We start from the raw sequence: 20,512 nt of genomic DNA, 5'->3' as shown, positions 1-20,512 counted from the left end.
TGTAATCCCAATACTTTGGGAGGCTGAGGCAGGTGGATCATCTGAGGTTGGGAGTTCAAGACCAACCAACCTGACCAACATGGAGAAACCCCATCTCTACTAAAAATTAAAAAAATTAGCTAGGCGTGGGGGTGCATGCCTGTAATCCCAGCTATTCAGGAGGCTAAGGCAGAAGAATCGCTTGAACTCGGGAGGCAGAAATTGTGGTGAGCCGTTATCACGCCATTGCACTCCAGCCTGGGCAACAACAGCGAAACTCCAGCTCTACATAAATAAATAAATAAATAAATAAATAAATAAATAAAGTATACAATTCAATGGCTTTTAGTATATTTAGAGTTGCACAGCCATCACCACAATTTCAGAACATTTTCATCAACCCAAAAAGAAACCCTGCACCCCTTAGCATCCTTATGCTTCCATATTTTCCTCCCTACCCCCAGGCAACCACTAATCTACTTTCTGTCTCTACAGATTTGCCTATTCTGGATATGTCTTACAAATTAAATCAGGTTAGGGCTTTCCAACTTACCCAGTTCTAAGATTCACCTGAGAACTTCCTTAGAGATTCCGATTCAGCAGGTCTGGCGTGGGGCCAGCCAATTCTGTATTTGTTCAGGCTGCATCTGCCTTTGCTATCTATCCCTAGCACCCAAGGCCAGATATATAGTAAGTGGTCCAGAAATACCTTTTGATGAATACCTCTAAAACCTGTCTCTAGCTCTGGTCTTCCTTAAATCCTCCTCCCCAACCGATGGCCTTGTCTTATCTCAAAAGCAAGCTGAAAAGCACTTTGAGTGTGAAAGTACCATATGTTCAGTGTGGAAGAAGCCTGGAAACTCAAAAACACTCTCCCTAGTCCCCCCATGGGGCACAGCACTTTAGAATGCACTTTCACCACCAGGATCCCAATTAAGGAATGGAATAGCAGCCTAATCAGGGTACAACAGAGGGAGGGAGCACTGAGGTCCGACTGGTGGAAGAAGCAAGCAAGGTAAATCTGCAGCAGCCAGAGGGGGCAGTTAGAGATGAGGTTGAGGGGGTTAGCAAGGGCTTGGTCATGGGGGACCTTGTGAAGTGACTGATGAGTTTGGAATTTATCCAAGCTACTGGGGAGCCATCCATGGGCTTGAAGCAGGAGGATTTTGTGATCACATGTGTGCTTTGGAAAGGTCACTCTGGCAGCTGTGAGAGGGAGGAGGCAGGAAGCAGAGGAGAGTCTGCAGCTACCATTAGAAGCAGCAAGAGTCTGGGCGCAGTGGCTCACACTTGTAATCTCAGCACTTTGGGAGGCTGAAACAGGTGGATCGCTTGAGTTCAGGAGTTTGAGACCAGCTTGGGCAACATGGCAAAACACCATCTCTACAAAAAATACAAAATTTAGCTGGGCATGGTCGTGTTTGCCTGTAGCATCAGAAACTGAGGAGGCTGAGGCAAGAAGATAACCTGAGCACAGGAGGTCAGGGCTGTGTGAACCTTGACTGTACCACTGCACTATAGCCTGGGCAACAGAATAAGACCCCGTTTCAAAAAAAACCAAGAATAGCCTGGGCCAGAGTGGGTATAGACTGGAAGCAGAGGCTTGAAAGTCATCCTTGCTTTAGCATTGAGTTTCATATTACTACTGTGATGTCCAGTGACCACTCCATTCCTCCCACACCTGTAGCCTATACCTTTACACTTGCCTGTTCATCTTTGTCTTTTACCTACTTATACTCATGAGGTTTAGTCTGATATCTCCACACTAATGTAAAACAAAATAGAAAGCACTTGAGGGCTAGGTACATCCTCTATCTATCTCTGGTATTACCTAGCCTAGAGCACAGACCTGGGTCCTGAGGAGGACATACTTATAGATTAATAAGTCATCACCTAAATATATCTGTTGTCTGCCCAAAGGCCTTAAGTTTCCACAATTAAAGTCCTTCCTGGCTATGTGTGGTTGCTCACGCCTATAATCCTAGCACTTTGGTAGGCTGAGGTGGGTGGATCACCTGAGGTTAGGAGTTCCAGACCAGCCTGGCCATCATGGTGAAACTCCATCTTTATCAAGAAAAAAACAGGCTGGGCACGGTGGCTCACGCCTGTAATCCCAGCACTTTGGGAGGCCAAGGCGGGTGGATCACGAAGTCAAGAGATCAAGACCATCCTGGTCAACATGGTGAAACCCCGGCTCTACTAAAAATACAAAAAATTAGCTGGGCATGGTGGCACGTGCCTGTAATCCCAGCTACTCAGGAGGCTGAGGCAGGAGAATTGCCTGAACCCAGGAGGCGGAGGTTGCGGTGAGCCAAGATCGCACCATTGCACTCCAGCCTGGGTAACAAGAGTGAAACTCCGTCTTAAAAAATAATAATAATAATAATAAAATAAAATATAAAATAATGTCCTTCCTAACCTGGGCAACATAGTGAGACCTTGTCTCTATAAATAACATTTTTAAAAATTAGCCAGGCATGCTGGGCGCGGTGGCTCAAGCCTGTAATCCCAGCACTTTGGGAGGCCGAGGTGGATGGATCACGAGGTCAAGAGATCGAGACCAACGTGGTCAACATGGTGAAACCCCGTCTCTACTAAAAATACAAAAAATTAGCTGGGCATGGTAGCGTGTGCCTGTAATCCCAGCTACTCAGGAGGCTGAGGCAGGAGAATTGCCTGAACCCAGGAGGCGGAGGTTGCAGTGAGCCGAGATCGCGCCATTGCACTCCAGCCTGGGTAACAAGAGCGAAACTCCGTCTCAGAAAGAAAAAAAAAAAAAAAAAAAGCCCTTCTTTTGGGTTAAGGCAGTATCATCCAACTTGTGTTGGGATAAAAATCTTTCTCCCCCCGAAACAAATCACATAAAATTTGGAGAATTGGCAGAGTCAAGGAGCAAGGAGGCCCAGAGACCCCTGAAAGACCTCCCTTGCCCTTCCAAGGTAGCCCCAGGGCTAAAGCATCATCTCCAGAGATTCCTATAAAAATAGACATGTTGTCTAACAGAGTGAGAAACGCTATGCAGCCAATGCGTAAAAAGGAAGGAGAGGGTGGGGCTGAAGACCTGGTACAGCAGTCCCCTATTTTTTTTTTTTTTTTTTTTGAGATGGAGTCTTGCTCTGTTGCTCAGGCTGTAGTGCAGTTGTATGATCTCAGCTCACTGAAACCTCCACCTTCTGGGTTCAAGCGATTCTCCTGCCTCAGTCTCCGGAGTAGCTGGAATTACAGGTATGTGCTACCACGCCCCACTATTTTTTGTATTTTCAGTAGAGATGTGGTTTCACTATGTTGGTCAGGCTGCTCTCAAACTCCTGAACTCATGATCTGCCTACCTCAGCCTACCAAAGTGCTGGGATTATAGGTGTGAGCCACCGTGCCAGGCCGCAGTCTCCCATTTTTTATGTTCCATGCCCTCTGGTAGATCTGAAATCAAGGATAGTCCCAAACCCTACATATAGTATGCTTTTTCAATCTGATAACCAAGATGGCTGGAGATGGCTACTAAGTGGCTAACAGGTAGGTGGTAGTGTATGCAGCATGGGTATGCTGGACAATGCAATGAGTCACATTCCAGGCAGTATGCAGCAGGATGTTGTGAGATTTCATCACTCTACTCAGAATGGTGTGCAATTCAAAACTTATAAATCGTTTATTTCTGGAATTTTCCATTTAGTATTTTCAGACTGCAGTTGACCATGGGGAACCAAGAGCAGAAAACAGCAGAAAGTGAAGCTGCCAACAAGGGCAGGGGGGACTACTGTACTCATTCTGATTTTGCCAACAAGTTGCCAGACATCCTTGGGCAAGTCACTTCATTTCTGAATTTAGGAGAAAACTGCCTGCCTCATCAAATAGAGCTGTGAACATCACTTGAAAAGGAAGACATGAAGGTGTTTTGCAAAATGAAAAACAGAGACGGATTATGAAGAGTGATCCATGCATGTTTAGAAAATGCAGATAAGAACACAGAAAACAAAATTAATCAACTTCTAAAACGTGAGATGTAGGTCTAGGAACAGGATGTAGGTCTAGTATACTTTAGAGAACAGTCATTTGAGCTGAGAGGTAAAAAATAAATATGGCTGGCTAGGTGCAGTGGCTCATGCCTGCAATCCCAGCACTTTGGGAGGCCAAGGTGGGCAGATCATGAGGTCAAGAGATGGAGACCATCCTAGCTAACACAGTGAAATTCCATCTCTACTAAAATCACAAAAAAATTAGCTGGGTGTGGTCACACCCTGCTGTAGTCCCAGCTACTCAGGATGCTGAGGCAGGATAATCACTTGAACCCAAGAAGCAGAGGTTGCTGTGAGCCAAGATCACACCACTACACTCCAGCTCGAGCAACAGAGCAAGACTCCATCTCAAAATAAATAAATGAATAGGTCAGGTGCCATGGCTCACACCTGTAATCCTAGCACTTTGAGAGGCCGAGATAGGTGGATCACCTAAGGTTAGAAGTTTGACACCAGCCTGACCAACATGGAGAAACCCCATATCTACTAAAAATACAAAATCCCAGCTTCTTGGGAGGCTAAGGCAGGAGAATTGTTTGAACCCAGGAGATGGTTACAATGAGTCGAAATCACACCATTGCACTCCAGCCTAGGCAACAAGAGAGAAACTCCATCTTATAAATAAATAAATAAATAAGGCTTTCACAGGGGTCTGAAGAAAGCAGACAGTAATAAGGAAAAAAACTCCTACAATTTAGCCAGGAGACGATACGGAAGGATGAATCTTTAAAATGTTAGAAGAGGGCCAGGCGCAGTAACTCAAGCCTGTAATCTTAGCACTTTGGGAGGCCAAGACAGGTGAATCACCCGTCAGGAGTTCGAGACCAGTCTGAACAACATGGAGACACCCATCTCTACTAAGAATACAAAAAAATTAGCCAGGCATGGTGGCACATGCCTGTAGTCCAAGCTACTCAGGAGGCTGAGGCAGAAGAATCAGAAGAATCACTTGAACCCAGGAGACAGAGGTTGTAGTGAGCCAAGATGGCGCCATTGAACTCCAGCCTGGGCAACAAGAGTAAACTCTGTGTCAAAATAAAAAAAAGAAGAGACCAGGCTTGGTGGCTCATGCCTGCAATCTCAGCACTTTGGGAGGCCAAGGTGGGCAGATCACGAGGTCAGGAGCTGGAGACCAGCCTGGCCAACATGGTAAAAACCCATCTCTACTAAAAATACAAAAATTAGCCGGGAGTGGTGGTATGTGCCTCTAATCCCAGCTACTCAGGGGATTGAGGCAGGAGAATTGCTTGAACCTGGAAGGCAGAGGTTGCAGTGAGCCAAGATCATGCTACTACACTCCAGCAAGGGTGACAGAGCAAGACTCTGTCTCAGGGAAAAATTAAAACGTTGGAAGAAAGTGGTTAGCCTTGTTAGTTGATGTGGGTAGACAATGAAAGCTTTCCAAATGTCTTTAAAGGTTTAGCATCACTACTCTACACCCTCGTCCAATGGTGTAAGATGACTCGCTGTCCCCCAAATACTCCTGTAAACTTTTATGCCTTTGACCGTGGCTCTTCACTCTACATGTCTTCGTGTCACTTGTTAATGCTTTGTTAGTCCTTTAGACCCAGCTGAAATGAGATACTCCTGGAGTGATTAACGCCTTTAGCTGTGAGCTCATTTCTTTCCACTATAACAATTATTCCATTAATTTCGTTTGTTTTTTGAGATGGAGTCTTACTCTGTCATCCAGGCTGGAGTGCAGTGGCAAATTTTTGGCTCACTGCAACCTCCGACTCTGTGGTTCAAGTGTTTCTGCTGCCTCAGCCTCCCAAGCAGCTGGGATTACAGGCACATGCCACCATACCCAGCTATTTTTCTATTTTCAGCAGAGACGGGTTTTCAATGGCATTTTACCATGTTGGACAGGATGGTCTCAATCTCCTGACCTTGTGATCCACCCGCCTCGGCCTCCAAAGTGCTGGGATTACAGGCATGAGTCACCACACCCAGCCTGTTTGTTTCAACCAGTTTTACTAGTTAAATTTTGAGTCTAAGGGCAGGAAACACATTGTGAGTCATCTTTGAATCTCCAGTGCCTAGAACAGGAAGCTGCACACAAGAAGGTATTCAATAATTATTTGCTGAACTGAATCACGTCTCACACATGTTCTCAGTAGGTATAGAGAAAACAGGAGTGTTCACATGTAACTATAGGCCGGACCCCCAAGAGGCCGGACCCCAAAGAAGATTCCTGCCCATTGTTTCTTAGAAAATCAAACACATCTCCCGTTCATTGGTTGATTATCTTGATTAAAGAGGTTTTTTTTTAAAAAAACAAACAAACAAAAAACAACAACAAAAAAAAAACATGTAAATGATCACAATTATTTCAAGCTTTACAGGCGGTAATAATAGGAGCCAAGGAACATCTCGGAAATACAACTGTTCTGAGAATCATAAGATAATAACATTGCTTGATCTAATTAACTGCTCATCAAATCTTTCTAGTAATTTGGCTTCCTAGGATGCGCTCCTATAGGGGATCAATATGCCTTCTGCCAGCATGAGGACTCTGGTCCACTCGCCAGTTGGTAACAGCATTCTGCCTATCAAGCAAGCTCCTATGTACCTGACAAGTCCCCAAGGAAGAAATCTGCTCTTAGGGTACAAACCACATTGGGTTTCTGGTCCTGCATGTGAAGGTCAGGGTTAGATTTTTTTTTTTTTTTTTTTTTTTTTGAGAGGGAGGAGACAGAGTTGCCCATGCTGGAGTGCAGTGGTGTGATCTTGGCTCACTGCAACCTCCACCTCCCAGGTTCAAGCGATTCTCCTGCCTCCCAAGTAGCTGGGACTATAGGCGTGTGCCACCATGCTCAGCTAATTTTTCTATTTTTAGTAGAGACGGGGTTTCACCCTGTTGGCCAGGATGGTCTCGATCTCTTGACCTCGTGATCCACCTGCCTTGGCCTCCCAAAATGCTGGGATTACAGGCATGAGCCACTGCGCCCAGCCAGTTTACTCTCAAAGATAAAGAAGGTAGGGTCAAGTGTGGTGGCTTACACCCATAATCCCAGCACTCTGGATGGCCAAGACAGGAGAACTGCTTGAGCCCAGAAGTTTGAGACCAGCCTAGCCAACATAGTAAGACCTCATCTCCACAAAAAGGAAAAAAAAAAAAAAGGAAGATGATTTGAGGTAAAATATTAAGATAAAGTGAACTAATTAGCTTATTAATGTTACTAGAAAGAAAAGCTAAAGTTTAAATGCAAGTCAGCTTTTAAATTTTTATTTATTTTTGAGACAATGTCTTGCTCTGCCGCTCAGGCTGGAATGCAGTGGCACAATCAGGGCTCACTGCAGCTTCAACCTCCTGGGCTCAAGTGATCCTCCTGCCTCAGCCTTCCAAAGTGCTGGGATTAATTACAGGGGTGAGCCACTGCACCTGCCCTATTTTTTTATTTTCTTGAGTCAGGGTCTTGCTTCATCACCCAGGCTGGAGTACAGTTGCACAAACATGGCTCCCTGTAACCTCAACCTCCTGGGCTCAATCGATCCTCCCACCTCAGCCTCCCAAGTAGCTGGGACCACAGTCATGTGCCACCCACACTCAGCTAATTTTTAAATTTTTTGTAGAGACAGGGTCTTCCTATGTGCACATTAGCTTTGTTGTTTCTAGTACATAAGTTCCTAAGTATAACAAGAGCTATTTGTGGTGAGGGGCTGAGGAGAATGCAAAATGCAAATATTCCAGAGGCATCTGTTTGGTAATTTTCCTCTAAGTTTGCCTTTTCTTTATGCTTGAGTACTAATGTGCACATAAGAGGCAAATGGGATAACTTGGTTTCTAGAAAAAGAAGGGTCACATGTAAATTTTTCAAATACTTTACACATTTCTAGAATAGTATCTAATGGTATAAGTAACTGGGATTAGAAATGAGAAAACTTGGGTCCTGGTATTGAGAAGCTATACTATCCCTTTTCTTCATGTCTCTACACAAGCAGATGAATGTTGGAGAAAAACCAACACACTGCACCAAGTGATTTACCTTTAAAGTTGTGATCACAAACCTCAGATGAATACCCACTGCCACCAAGGCAGTACTATTAAGGACTTGCCTTCCCTCTCCCCTGAATTTGCATCTGTTTTCACCTTTGTTGCCCTTATGATGAGTGGAAGCATCCCTGTCCCTCTCCAAGGTCAACTCTCCCTGTTTCCTTATCATGGATTTCACTCCTTATATGAGTCAAGCAAGCCTTCTCTCTCCTATATCATCCATCTTTCTTCCCCACAGGTGCATAAACATGCTCTGGGAAGCCTACCATCATTTATTTATTTATTAGATGGAGTTGCTTGCTCTGCTGCCCAGGCTGGAGTGCAGTGGCATAATCTTGGCTCACTACAACTTCTGCCTCCCAGGTTCAAGTGATTCTCCTGCTTCAGCTCCCCAAGTAGCTGGGATCACAGGGATGCACCACCACATCCAGCTAATTTTTGTATTTTTACTAGAGACAGGGCCAGGCATGCTGGTTAATGCCTATAATCCCAGCACTTTGGGAGGCCCAGGCAGGTGGATCACGAGGTCAAGAGATCTAGACCATCCTGGTCAACTTGGTGAAACCCTGTCTCTACTAAAAATACAAAAATTAGCCGGGCGCTGTGGCTCAAGCCTGTAATCCCAGCACCTTGGGAGGCTGAGGCAGGTGGATCACGAGGTCAAGAGATCGAGACCATCCTGGTCAACATGGTGAAACCCCGTCTCTACTAAAAATACAAAAAATTAGCTGGGCATGGTGGTGTGTGCCTGTAATCCCAGCTACTCAGGAGGCTGAGGCAGGAGAATTGCCTGAACCCAGGAGCCGGAGGTTGCGGTGAGCCGAGATCGCGCCATTGCACTCCAGCCTGGGTAACAAGAGCGAAACACCGTCTCAAAAAAAAAAAAAAACAAAAACAAAAATTAGTTGGGCATGGTGGCACACACCTGTAGTCCCAACTACTCGGGAGGCTGAGGCAGGAGAATCGCTTGAACCTGGGAGGTGAGTGAGCAGAGATCACGCCACTGCACTCCAACCTGGCCACAGAGAGACACTCTGTCTAAAAAGGAAAAAAAAAAAAAAAAAAAAGTGACAGGGTTTCAACATACTGTCCAGGCTGGTCTTGAACTCCCGACCTCAGGTGATCCACCTGCCTCCACCTCCCTAAGTGTTGGGATTACAGGTGTGAGCCACCACACCTGGCCCCTGCCATCTTTTAAAACATCTCTTCCTTCTATATTCCCAAACTTCTCTGGTCCCTTTACAGCAAAACCTCTCTCAAATTGCATACATGTGCTGTCTCCATTTCCTCACTTTCTTGGTCACTCTTCAACCCATTCCGGTCAGGTCCACCTCCCTGATTTGATTTACCCACATGAATCAAGCCAAGGCCATCAGTGAATTCTCCAGTGACCTGCAAGATGATTAATCCAATAGCCACATCTCTGGCCCAAGTTTACCAGGCCGTACAGCTGATGCCTCCTAACTGAAACCTTCTCTTCCCGGGGATTCCAGAACGCAGCGCTAGATTTCATGACTTCTTAGATGCTCCCTTTCAGACTCCTTCTCCATTAACTTCCCAATATTGGAGTGCCCCAGGATTTGGCCATGAAATTTTTCTTTACTCTTTCCTCCAAGCCAAACCAGGGGTCATAAACTGACAGCTCATTTGTGTGGTTTAATCAGCTCGTGAAGTTTAAAAACGTCTGATTTAGTTGCTAACATCTAAAAACTCTGGGTATTTGACATTTTAAAAAATAGATTTTTGATTCCTTTAAGAAAAAAACAAAATAAAACAAAACCAAAAAAATCCCCAGAATACCTGTTATTGGGCCAGCATTCTCACAACAGAACAGTCAGCTGAATGGAGCAGAAGCTGCTCCCTAGACGCTGAGTCCATTTGATATCTAAGGGAAGAGTCATATCCCCGCTAAGTACCAAAAGGCTCTCTTCCCAGAGACGCCAGCACCTTGCAGTCAGTTCTTGGCCAACTTGACTGAAGGTTGGGAAGGGTCCGCAGGCGCCTCCTGGGGAGGGGTGGGACTGAAGGCCTCCACCCACAGAGAACAGCTCTCCCGCAAAGACAAGAAATGCACGTTTCCCCAGAATTACACAGCGCTAAATACAGAATCCTTTCGGCAAAAAGTGACTGCTATGATCACGTTAAAGCATCAAGTCTGGTCTTCCGCTGCCTCTCCGGGCTGAGGTGGCCTGGGGACACCAATAGGAGGCCCTCCCCCTCTTCTCTTGCACCCGCTTTTAAGTGGCCCTTTTCTAGGGCAGAGAGATCACCAAAAGCCGCCGAGCAAGGACAGCCCTTCCAGTTGTCGGTCGCGCGGGAACCGACCCGGCCTTACTCGGTGGCGGGCAGCAGTGCGACGTTCAGAGGGCGGGTCGGGCCTGGCTGGGGCGGAGACTGGGCGGGGCCGGGCCCGGAAGCCTCCTCAGCCCCACGGACCGGCCCGGCGCGCGCTTCCTCCAGCCACCCCCACTTTTTCAACCCTCTGCGGGTTCAGGGGTCCGTAGACAGCAGCTGAGGAATCAGGTCAAGCGGGCTGGATCTGGCACCTCCCAGGGGCGGCGGCCTCCGCCAGGAAGCCCCACCCAGAGGGAGCCGAGACGCCGCGGCGCCAGCAGAGCCCACGCGCGACCCGGCGAGGGCTCGGAAGGGCGCGTGCGGCGTGACGACGCGACTCGCGGCGCGTCCCGTGACGCCATCGCGCCCGCTTTTGAAAGTTGGCGCCCGGGGCCGCCTCCCATGCTGCCCTGCGCCAACCCCTCCCCTCACCTATCCTCCCCCGCCCTCCACTCGCCGCCCTGCCGGCCCCCCCACCCGTCCCTTCCCTTATCAGCACCCGCGGCCCCGGCAGCGCCGACGCAGGCGCACTGCACCGCGCCGCCGCCATTTTGTGTCCGAGCCTGTGGAGCGATTAAACCGTGCGCGGTGCTGCTTCTTAGGCGGCAGCGGCGGCGGCGGTAGCCGGTGCAGACGCGCGGAGCTGGCCGGAGACGCCGGGTGGCCGGAGCCGTGGAGCGGCGGCGGAGCGGGCGCCGCGGGGGGTGTGGCGCGGAGGTAAGGGGGCCCGGGGTGGAGGAGGTTTCGCGGGCCGCCTCTAGGTGTCACGATGGGGCCGCTCCGGTCGGCGCTGGCTGCAGCCCGGCGCCAGCGCCGCCGCCGGGGGGTGTTTGTCTCCCTCTACCGTCCCTGCTGCGGCGCGGCTGCCGCCATTGCCCGTCGCCGCCGTGGCCCCGCCGTCCCCCCACCCCCACGCCCGCCCGCTAGGCCTCCCTCCTGGCAGCGCGCTAGGCCTCGGGCGGCGGCGGCGGCAGAGGCCCGCGCGCTCAGCGACTCCATTTTCCTTCCTTTGTCTCTGCCCTCGAGGCCGGCTCTTGGCCGGCCGATTGCCGGGCCGCGGCCCGCCCTGTCCTGTGTCCTCAGCCCCTCCCGCGGCGGGTGGCCCCAGCTGAGACGCTATCTCCGCGGCCGGGCTTCGGCGCCCGTCTAACTCAAGCGTTAGGACCCGCTGCCGCCGCGCGCGCAGCCAGGTCCCGGTACCCTACTGGGTGCCGGGCCCTGGCCGTCGCGTCTCGGGTTGCCCCTCCTCCAGTCCGCCCCGTCCCCGGAACCTACCCGGCCGCTCTGTGTGCCTTCCCAGCTGCTTGGCCGCTCGGCGGTCGCTCCCAGTCCGCGCGTCGCCGCCGCTGGTCTCCGTCTCCGCCGAGTGGCGCAGGCGGCGCTGCAGCGGCTGCGAGCAGAGGGACCCCAGAGCTGCCGAGAGCTCCCTCTGCAAGGCTGGCTGAGCTGCTCGCACCTCTACGCCGCCTGAGCGGGCGGGGGGACGCGCGCTCGCCTTCCCCGCTGGGCCCCGTTGCGCCCCCAAACTTGTGCGCGGGCTGCCTGCAGGACCCGACCGATGCGGGCCCCCAACGGTGGGCGGAAAAGATGCAAGTTCCGCACCAAGTAGTTTTTGTCCAGCGTGGCTCGGACTCCCCAGCCACTTGGAGTGATAGCAGCCTGACTTTGTGCGCTCAGAGATCTCAAAGGGACCGAAACTTAATTTCACTCTGATCTCAAGTGACGTGACAAATTTCTGAATTTGGGAGTATGGGCTAAGTCGGTTCAGGCGACTCTTCAGTTTCCCTCCCGCTTTTAAAATGCCCTAACGCTAACTTTGTACCTGATGCTCTAGGGCTAGGCAAAGACGGTTCTGCCCAGCATTGTGCAACCCGATCTAAAGCGCCAGTAGGGCAGAATGAATTTATTCTTGATTCGACTGGTAGTTTGCCCATACAATTAAATACGAGGGTTGATGTTGTAATTGAATCCTGGGTCACTCGCTGCAGATGGTTTATAAATATCTACGTCTAATGTAACTGCTCTTTAGTAGGAGACTTCCTGTAGCCCCGAGTTCAGTATTAAGTAAACATTCGCATACGTAATCTTCGTACTTTGAGTTTGGATCAACTAGGAAAGTTAAAATTCCAGGTCTGCATAGGTGGGAAAGGAAGTTAAACAGGGCAGGTATTTAAATTTACTCGTTCCTTAAGTTTTCTTTCTTCACTAAAAAAAGCTTCGCGTTGAATTGCGGGAGTCTTTTGTTTTTCCTTAAATATTCTAGTGCCTTAATATAGTTCAGTGCAGCAGTTGATATATCAGTTTGGGTTGTTTTGGAGAGAAGAAAGTCTGGATTAACTTTTTTTTAGTTACTTGGTATATTCTCAGGAGTTTTTGGTAAAAGAAAAGAAAAAAATTTTTTAAAGGAAGGAAGCTATGTTCAGTTTATGAAGATATTAAACAGCCTGGTCCTAAGCAAAGTTGTTCGGTCCACTATGTAATCTCAATCTGTAGCTCCTCACTGCAGTCTTCGTAGGCAGGCACGCTTTCTACGTATCCTTTTGGACCCTGTAAAATGTTCCTTCTACACCCCTCTTCCACACTAAGTAACTAAATGCAGTAGCGTTGATTGAGAGTTAGATCTGGGAATAGAATCACCTTTAATTATCTAATATATTAGTAATTGTGTAATTTATTGCATTCTTCTGTGATTTTGTTTTCTTTTGCAAATTGTGGTTAAGTGGCATGTATTATTTATTAAAATAAGCTCAACATGAGTTAAAAATTAAAATACAGCAGGTGTGTACTGGAGCCAGGAGTAAAGCTTGTTTTCCCGGATTAGTACTGTGCTCTATAGACCATAGTTTGCTTCTTGGTTTGGTTCTTTCCTATGCAGTCATCGGCTTGTTGGGCTTATGTCATTTATGCTGTTTTACTGGAAGAGACCTATTCTACACAGTTGATATCCTTTGAGATTCCTATATGCCAGGAATCATAAATTGTTTTGTTTTTATTAGAAAACTAAATCTACAGAGAGAATAAATTGAGGATGAATTGATATGTCAGGGCAGGCGTCCCCAAACTGCGGCCCCCTGAGGCCATTTATCTGGCCCCCCCGCCGCACTTCAGGAAGGGGCACCTCTTTCATTGGTGGTCAGTGAGAGGAGCACAGTATGTGGCGGCCCTCCAACGGTCTGAGGGACAGTGAACTGGCCCCCTGTGTAAAAAGTTTGGGGACGCCTGTGTTAGGGTAACCCAAAGGACTTTTTTTTTTTTTTTTTTTTTTGAGACGGAGTGTTGCTCTGTCCCCCAGGCTGGAGTGTAGTGGTGCGATCTCAGTTCACTGAAACCGCGGCTTCCGGGGCTCAAGCGATTCTCCTGTTTCCACCTCCCAAGTAGCAGGAATTACAGGCATGCACCACCACGCGTGGCTAATTTTTGTATTTTTAGTAGACTGGGTTTCATGATGTTGGCTAGGCTGGTCTCGAACTCCTGAGGACTCAGGTGATTTCCCCACCCCCTCCAAAGTATTGGGATTACAGGTGTGAGCCACTGCACCTGGCTAGGACCTATTTGTGTGTGTGTGTGTGTGTGTGTGTGTGTGTGTGTGTGTGTGTGTCGGAGTTTTGCTCTTGCTACCCAGGCTGGAGTGCAGTGGCGCGATCTCGGCTCACTGCAACCTCCACCTCCTGGGTTCAGACAATTCTCCTGCCTCAGCCTCCTGAGTAGCTGGGATTACAGGCACGCGCCACCATGCCCAGCTGATTTTCTGTATTTTTAGTAGAGCCGGGGTTTCACCATGTTGACCAGGATGGTCTCCATCTCTTGACCTCGTGATCCACCCACCTCGGCCTCCCAAAGTGCTGGGATTACAGGCGTGAGCCACCGTGCCCTACGAGGACCTATTATTTGAATTAGTGATGTGGGGATATTTAAAACAAGAATGTTTGCCTACATAAAAAAATAGTGCCTATTTGATAGTAGTTGTAAAGGTTTATTTTAGGGGGATCCGTTCGATCTATATAAGAATTTAGGTGAAGTTGTCCTTAAGATGCATTCAAATTCTAAAAGCTTTAGTATATTTTAAAGTACACACACAAATGAGGACACACCTGGGATTTCTGAATGGCTTGGTTGTGGGGGGGGGTGCGGGGGTGGGGCGGTGGGGCGGTGGGGGGGTGGGGGGTGTTCCTTGGTGGAAGCCAGTTATGGCTGACTTAAGGCTCTGTGGAGGGATCCTGGGCAGAGCCTTGCAGGCTGGTGCCTCCTGGCCAAAGTCACCTCTGGAGACTGCTTTTTTTTTTTTTTTTCCCCCTTTCTTTAGGGATGTGGCTGCCCTCACAAGGACTCCACATCATCTACAATATAGACTACCTAATTTTTTTAAGCTAGACCATCTGTCTGCCTAATTTACCTGTTTTGGCTCCAGATGACTTCAGACTGTTTTGACAAAAATTAGCTCCCTCTTCAAACAACTTAGATGCATGATGATTTAAAAAGAACAATAATGGCAAATAACGTACAACTTTCAAGACCATGGTTCTCAACTGATGTGTAGATTTGTAGGCTGGGCATGGTGGCTCATGCCTGTAATCCCAGCACTTTGGGAGACTGAGGTGGGCGGATCACCTGAGGTCAGGAGTTTGAGACCAGCCTGGCCAACATGGTGAAACTCCATCTTTACTAAAAATATAAAAATTAGCTGGGCATGGTGACCAGCCTGGCCAACATGGTGAAACTCCATCTTTACTAAAAATATAAAAATTAGCTGGGCATGGTGGTGCCCAGCTATTCCAGAGGCTGAGGCAGGAGAATTGCTTGAACCCAGGAGGTGGAGGTTGCAGTGAGCCGAGGTCGTGCCACTGCACTCCAGCCTAGGTGACAGAGTGAGACTCTGTTTCAAAAAAAAAAAAAAAAAAAATTTGTCATACCACATTTGTTCTATTGTTGAGGGGTTCTTTTGTTTAGTTTGGTTTGGTTTGGTTTTTTAAGACAGGGTCTTACTCTTTCACCGAGGCTGGAGTGCAGTGGTGTAATCACAGCTCACTGCAGCCTCTGCCTCCTGGCTCTAATGATCCTGCCACCTCAGCCTCTTGGGCAGCTGGGACTAATTTTTTCTAGAGACAGGGTTTTCTCATGTTACATAGACTGGTTTCAAACTCCTGGGCTCAAGCAATCTGTCTGCCTTGGCCTCCCAAAGTGCTGGGATTGGGTGTGAGCCACGGTGCCCAGCCCATTTTTTTTTTAAGCGCCCCTAAACTTTCTGTAGTCTGTCTTCGTATCTTCCCTGTTAGTATCTTTGTGCATTTTCTCAGTGATTTAATATTTGAATGCAAAGGTGTGGCGTTGCATGTAGACTGTTAACATACAGTCCAAAGGTCAGGGTCAGGACAGTATATTCGTACACACTTGATCCTTGTTTTTGGTCATTCTTGGGATTTTCAGGGGCAGAAAATTTCATTCCCTTTGAGGTCTGTTAGTGATAATAATGGACTCCAATACAAAAGAATTGCTTGGACTGCATACACTAATCACCTATTTGTGTTACAAAAAATTGCTTCTTAACAGAGGAGACTTTAGCTTCATCTAAGAAAGTATGGCTCAAGCCTGTAATCCCAGCACTTTGGGAGGCCGAGGCAGGTGGATCACGAGGTCAAGAGATCGAGACCAACATGGTGAAACCCCGTCTCTACTAAAAATACAAAAAATTAGCTGGGCATGGTAGTGCGTGCCTGTAATCCCAGCTACTCAGGAGTCTGAGGCAGGAGAATTGCCTGAACCCAGGAGGCGGAGGTTGCTGTGAGCCGAGATCACGCCATTGCACTCCAGCCTGGGTAAAAAGAGCGAAACTCCGTCTCAAAAAAAAAGAAAAGAAAAGAAAGTATTATATCAATTAGTTTTGTGGGGTTTAGCTAATTGTGAGATGGATTTCCTCTTAGAAGATATACCTCATATGCAAAATTGTTTGGAAACTCTTTTATTTTAAAAAAATGTATTTTGGCTGGGCATGGTGGCTCATGCCTGTAATTCTAGCACTTTGGGAGGCCAAGGCGGGTGGATCACCTGAGGTTGGGAGTTCGAGACCAGCCTGACCAACATGGAGAAACCCCATATCTGCTAAAAATACAAACAGTTAGCTGGGTGTGGTGAAGCCTACCTGCAATCCCAGCCCCTCGAGAGGCTGAGGCAGGAGAATCACTTGAACCCAGGAGATGGATGTTACAGTAAGCTGAGATCATGCCATTGCACTCCAACCTGGGTAACAAGAGTGAAACTCTGCCTCAAAAAAAAAAAATGTATTTTAATTGAGGCAGAGTCTTATTCTGTTGCCCATATTGGAGTGCAGTGGCATGATCATAGCTCACTGCAGTCTTGAACTCTTGGGCTCAAGCAGTCTTCCTGCCACAGCCTCCCAAGTAGCGGGGACTACGGGCGTATACCACTATGCCCAGCTGATTTTTAAATTATTTTGTAGAGATAAGATGTGTTGCTCAGGCTGGTCTTGAACTCCTGGGCTCAAGCAAGTTTCCTACCTCAGCCTCCCAAAGTATTGAGATTACAGATGTGAGCTGCCACACTCGGCTTTTTTTTTTCTTTTTTTTTTTTTTTTTCTTTTTGAGACAGGGTGTCACACTGTTGCCCAGGCTGCAGTACAGTGGTGCTATCACGGCTCACTGCATCCTTGTACCCCTCCCTCCCCTAAGTGATCCTCCCACCTCAGCATTCCAAGTAGCTGGGACCACAGACACACAACACCATGCTTGGCTAATTTTTTTTTTTTTTTTTTTTTAATACAGAGATTCTCTCTACTGCCCAGGCTGGAGTGCAGTGGCGTGTTCTGGGCTCACTGCAGCCTGGGCCTCCTGGGTTCAAGCGATTCTCCTGATTCAGCCTCAAGTAGCTTGGGATTACAGGTGCCTGTCACCACGCCCAGCTAATTTTTGTATTTTTAGTAGAGATGGGGTTTCACCATGTTGGCAGGCTGGTCTGGAACTCCTGATGTCAGCCTCACAAAGTTCTGGGATTACAGACATGAGCCACTGTGCCTGGACTTTCTCCCCCAACCCCTCCACGAAGTCTTACTCTGTCACGCAGGCTGGAGTGCAGTGGCGTGGTCGTGGCTCACTGCAAACTCCGTCTCCTGGGTTCAAACAATTCTCCTGCCTCAGCCTCCTGCGTAGCTGGTATTAGAGACACGTGCCACCATGCCCAGGTAATTTTTGTAGTTTTAGTAGAGACAGGGTTTCACCATGTTGGCCAGGCTGTCTCGAACTCCTGACCTCGTGATCTGCCCACCTTGGCCTTCCAAAGTGCTGGGATTGCAGGCATGAGTCTAGTTTCTTCAAGAGACAGTCTTGGTCCAGGCTGCCTGTCTAGTTTTTATATATTTTATGGAGACAGAGTTTTGCCATGTTTCCCAGGCTGGCTTCGATCTTCTGGGCTCAAGCACTCCTCTACCATGGCCTCCCAAAGTGCTGGGATTACTGGTGTGAGCCATCACACCTGGCCATGGCCATATTATTTGGGAACTCTTTTTTTAAAGATGGGATTTCACCGTGATGGCCAGGCTGGTCTTGAACTCCTGACCTCAGGTGATACACCCACCTCAGCCTCCGAAAGTGCTAGGATTACAGGCGTGGGCCACCGTGCCCAGCCTATTTGGAAACTCTTAATTCAAATTTAACTCTTTATTTCACTTGGGATTTTCTTTTTTTCTGTAGAGATAGGTTCCACTCTACCTTTGCTTGAAGCTTGACAGTTTATTTTCTAATTTAGGGTGAAAAAATGCCATCTAACAAGGTATTCCATTATTCGGCTAAAGTATTTCATTGCTATGCTTCTAGGATTTTCAAAGGTCAGTGAAAGCTCCTCCTGCCAGGTATCTTACTAAACTAGAAAGTAGCCTTTACTTGTGGCGTAAACAGACTTAATCAGTAAGACCACCACTGCTTGCTGAAGATAAGGAAATAAACTGTTAGAGGGCCCTTACCGCAGTCAGAATTAATTTTTTTGTGGTTTGAGTGTGTGAGCCATTATTTGGTTGCAGTATTGCAATGGAGTTTGTTTGTTTGTTTGTTTGTTTGTTTTTTTGAGACAGGATCTCACTCTGTCAAGCAGGCTGGAGCCTCAGTACTCCTGGGCAAGTCTCCCACCCTAGCTTCCCAAAGTGTTAGGATTGCTGGTGTGAGCCTATAGTACTATATTGCTCCCTACAAATCTTTATTCCTTTGTATATTTAGCAAATGTCTTAAAAAAAAAAGCGAATGTTTTGCTATTGGCTTGATGGACATTTATGGAATGGCTCAATTAGTGACATGATATTAACAGGTGTTTTGTTTCTTTCCCAACTTCTTATGTTTTTGGTTTTCCCTTATTTTACTTTTTTTTTTTTTTTTTTAAGAATCTGAGTCTCAATCTGTTGACAGACTGGAATGCAGTGACGCATTCTCGGCTCACTGTAACCTCCCAACTCCCTGGTTCAAGTAATTCTCCTGCCTTAGCCTCCCAAGTAGCTGGGATTACAGGGAAGTGCCACCACACCCAGCTAATTTTTGTATTTTTAGTACAGATGGGGTTTCACCATGTTGGCCGCGATGGTCTCTATCTCCTGACCTTGTGATCCGCCTGCCTCAGCCTCTCGAAGTGCTAGGATTACAGTCGTGAGCTACCTACTGTGCCTGGCCCTACTTTTTTTTTTTTTTTTTTTTTTGATATGAAGTTTTGCTCTTGTTGCCCAGGCTGGAGTGCAATGGCATGGCATGATCTCGGCTCATGGCAGCCTCTGCCTCCCAGGTTCAAGTGGTTCTCCTGCCTCAGCCTCCTGAGTAGCTGAGATTGCAGGGATGCGCCACCATGCCTGGCTAATTTTGTATTTTTAGTGGAGACGGGGTTTCCCCATATTGGTCAGGCTGGTCTCAAAACTCCTGACCTCAGGTGATCCACCTGCCTTGGCCTCCCAAACTGCTGGGATTACAGGCATGCGCTATCACGTCTGGCCACTCTTTACTATATGTGTATTTGTATGAATTTTTAGTGTTTCATAAAATGATTTGTGCTTCTCTTTTAGAATGATTATGGACTTGAAGCCAAAGAACGAGATGCACTAGTGGACTGATTGCTGACCAGGGGCTTGAGAGCTGGGTTCTGTTTTCCCTCCTCAAACTGACTTTGCAGCCACGGAGAGGTGAGCGCTATTTCCATTTTTTCTATCTTAAAAGTGGTAGTGATACAACCTTTCTGGAGTTGGAGGATTTGTTGGCTAGTTCTTGGGTATAGGGGATGCAGGATATCAGGTGATTGAGAGCATACTGCAGGCGTCCCCAAACTGCGGCCCCCTGAGGCCATTTATCCAGCCCCCCTCCGCACTTCAGGAAGGGGCACCTCTTTCATTGGTGGTCAGTGAGAGGAGCACAGTATGTGGCGGCCCTCCAACGGTCTGAGGGACAGTGAACTGGTCCCCTGTGTAAAAAGTTTGGGGATGCCTGGCATACAGGCTTTATAATCAGTCTTGGATTTGAAACTTGTTCCATGGCATACTACCTGGGTGATAAGGAACAAGTTACTTAACCTGTCTACTCCTTTAGTCCTCACTTGTGAGAGAATAATGCCACCAATCTCAATGACTATTCTCAGAGTTAATGAGAATGTGTGTATAGTGTTAAGTACCATTCTGAACGTGTACCTAGAAAGACTTCAGGAAATTGTGGCTGCTGTTCTGCAGAAACCTTTGGAATGTATATTTTGACTATTGGCAAATTACCTGAAAAGAAAGTCCATGACCTGTGGCTACTTGTAATTTTGATGAGAAACAGATGGAATCCTGTTCTTGGGGAGCCTAGTATCCTAAGTAAAAATTGTCTTAATTTGAGTTAGCCTAGCTGATTGCTCATTTTGCATCAGAGTGTGACAGTTATTATCAATTTAATTTAGCCCATAATTTCTACTATAAAATGTAATGTACTTTTTTTTTTTTGAGACGGAGTCTTGCTAGGTCACCAGGCTGGAGTGCAGTGGCATAATCTCAGCTCACTGCAACTTCCGCCTCCTGGGTTCAAGGTATTCTTCTGCCTCAGCCTCCCGAGTAGCTGGGACCACAGGTGCATGCCACCGTGCCTGGCTAATTTTTTTCTATTTTTGGTAGAGACGGGGGTTTCACCGTGTTGGCCAGAATGGTCTCGATCTCTTGACCTTGTCATCTGCCCACCTCGGC

The 20,512-nt window shown here is 47.7% G+C and overlaps 1 protein-coding gene across 1 annotated transcript in view; it reads left to right on the top strand.

Annotated features, from left to right (window-relative positions):
* The first annotated feature begins 10,821 nt into the window (after nucleotides 1-10,821).
* CTCF (CCCTC-binding factor) overlaps nucleotides 10,822-20,512 on the top strand; it is an 82,892-nt gene continuing 73,201 nt past the window's right edge. Inside the window, exons 1-2 of the mRNA XM_039477850.2 lie at nucleotides 10,822-11,040; nucleotides 19,370-19,486. The gene's annotated coding sequence lies outside the window, so the exon portion shown is untranslated. The remainder of the gene's footprint in view (nucleotides 11,041-19,369; nucleotides 19,487-20,512) is intronic.

The sequence above is a fragment of the Saimiri boliviensis genome, chromosome 1 (genome assembly GCF_048565385.1).
Source record: "Saimiri boliviensis isolate mSaiBol1 chromosome 1, mSaiBol1.pri, whole genome shotgun sequence".
Classification (NCBI taxonomy): domain Eukaryota; kingdom Metazoa; phylum Chordata; class Mammalia; order Primates; family Cebidae; genus Saimiri; species Saimiri boliviensis.
Note: the sequence above shows the minus strand (reverse complement) of the source record. Positions and strands in the feature narration are given on the sequence as shown.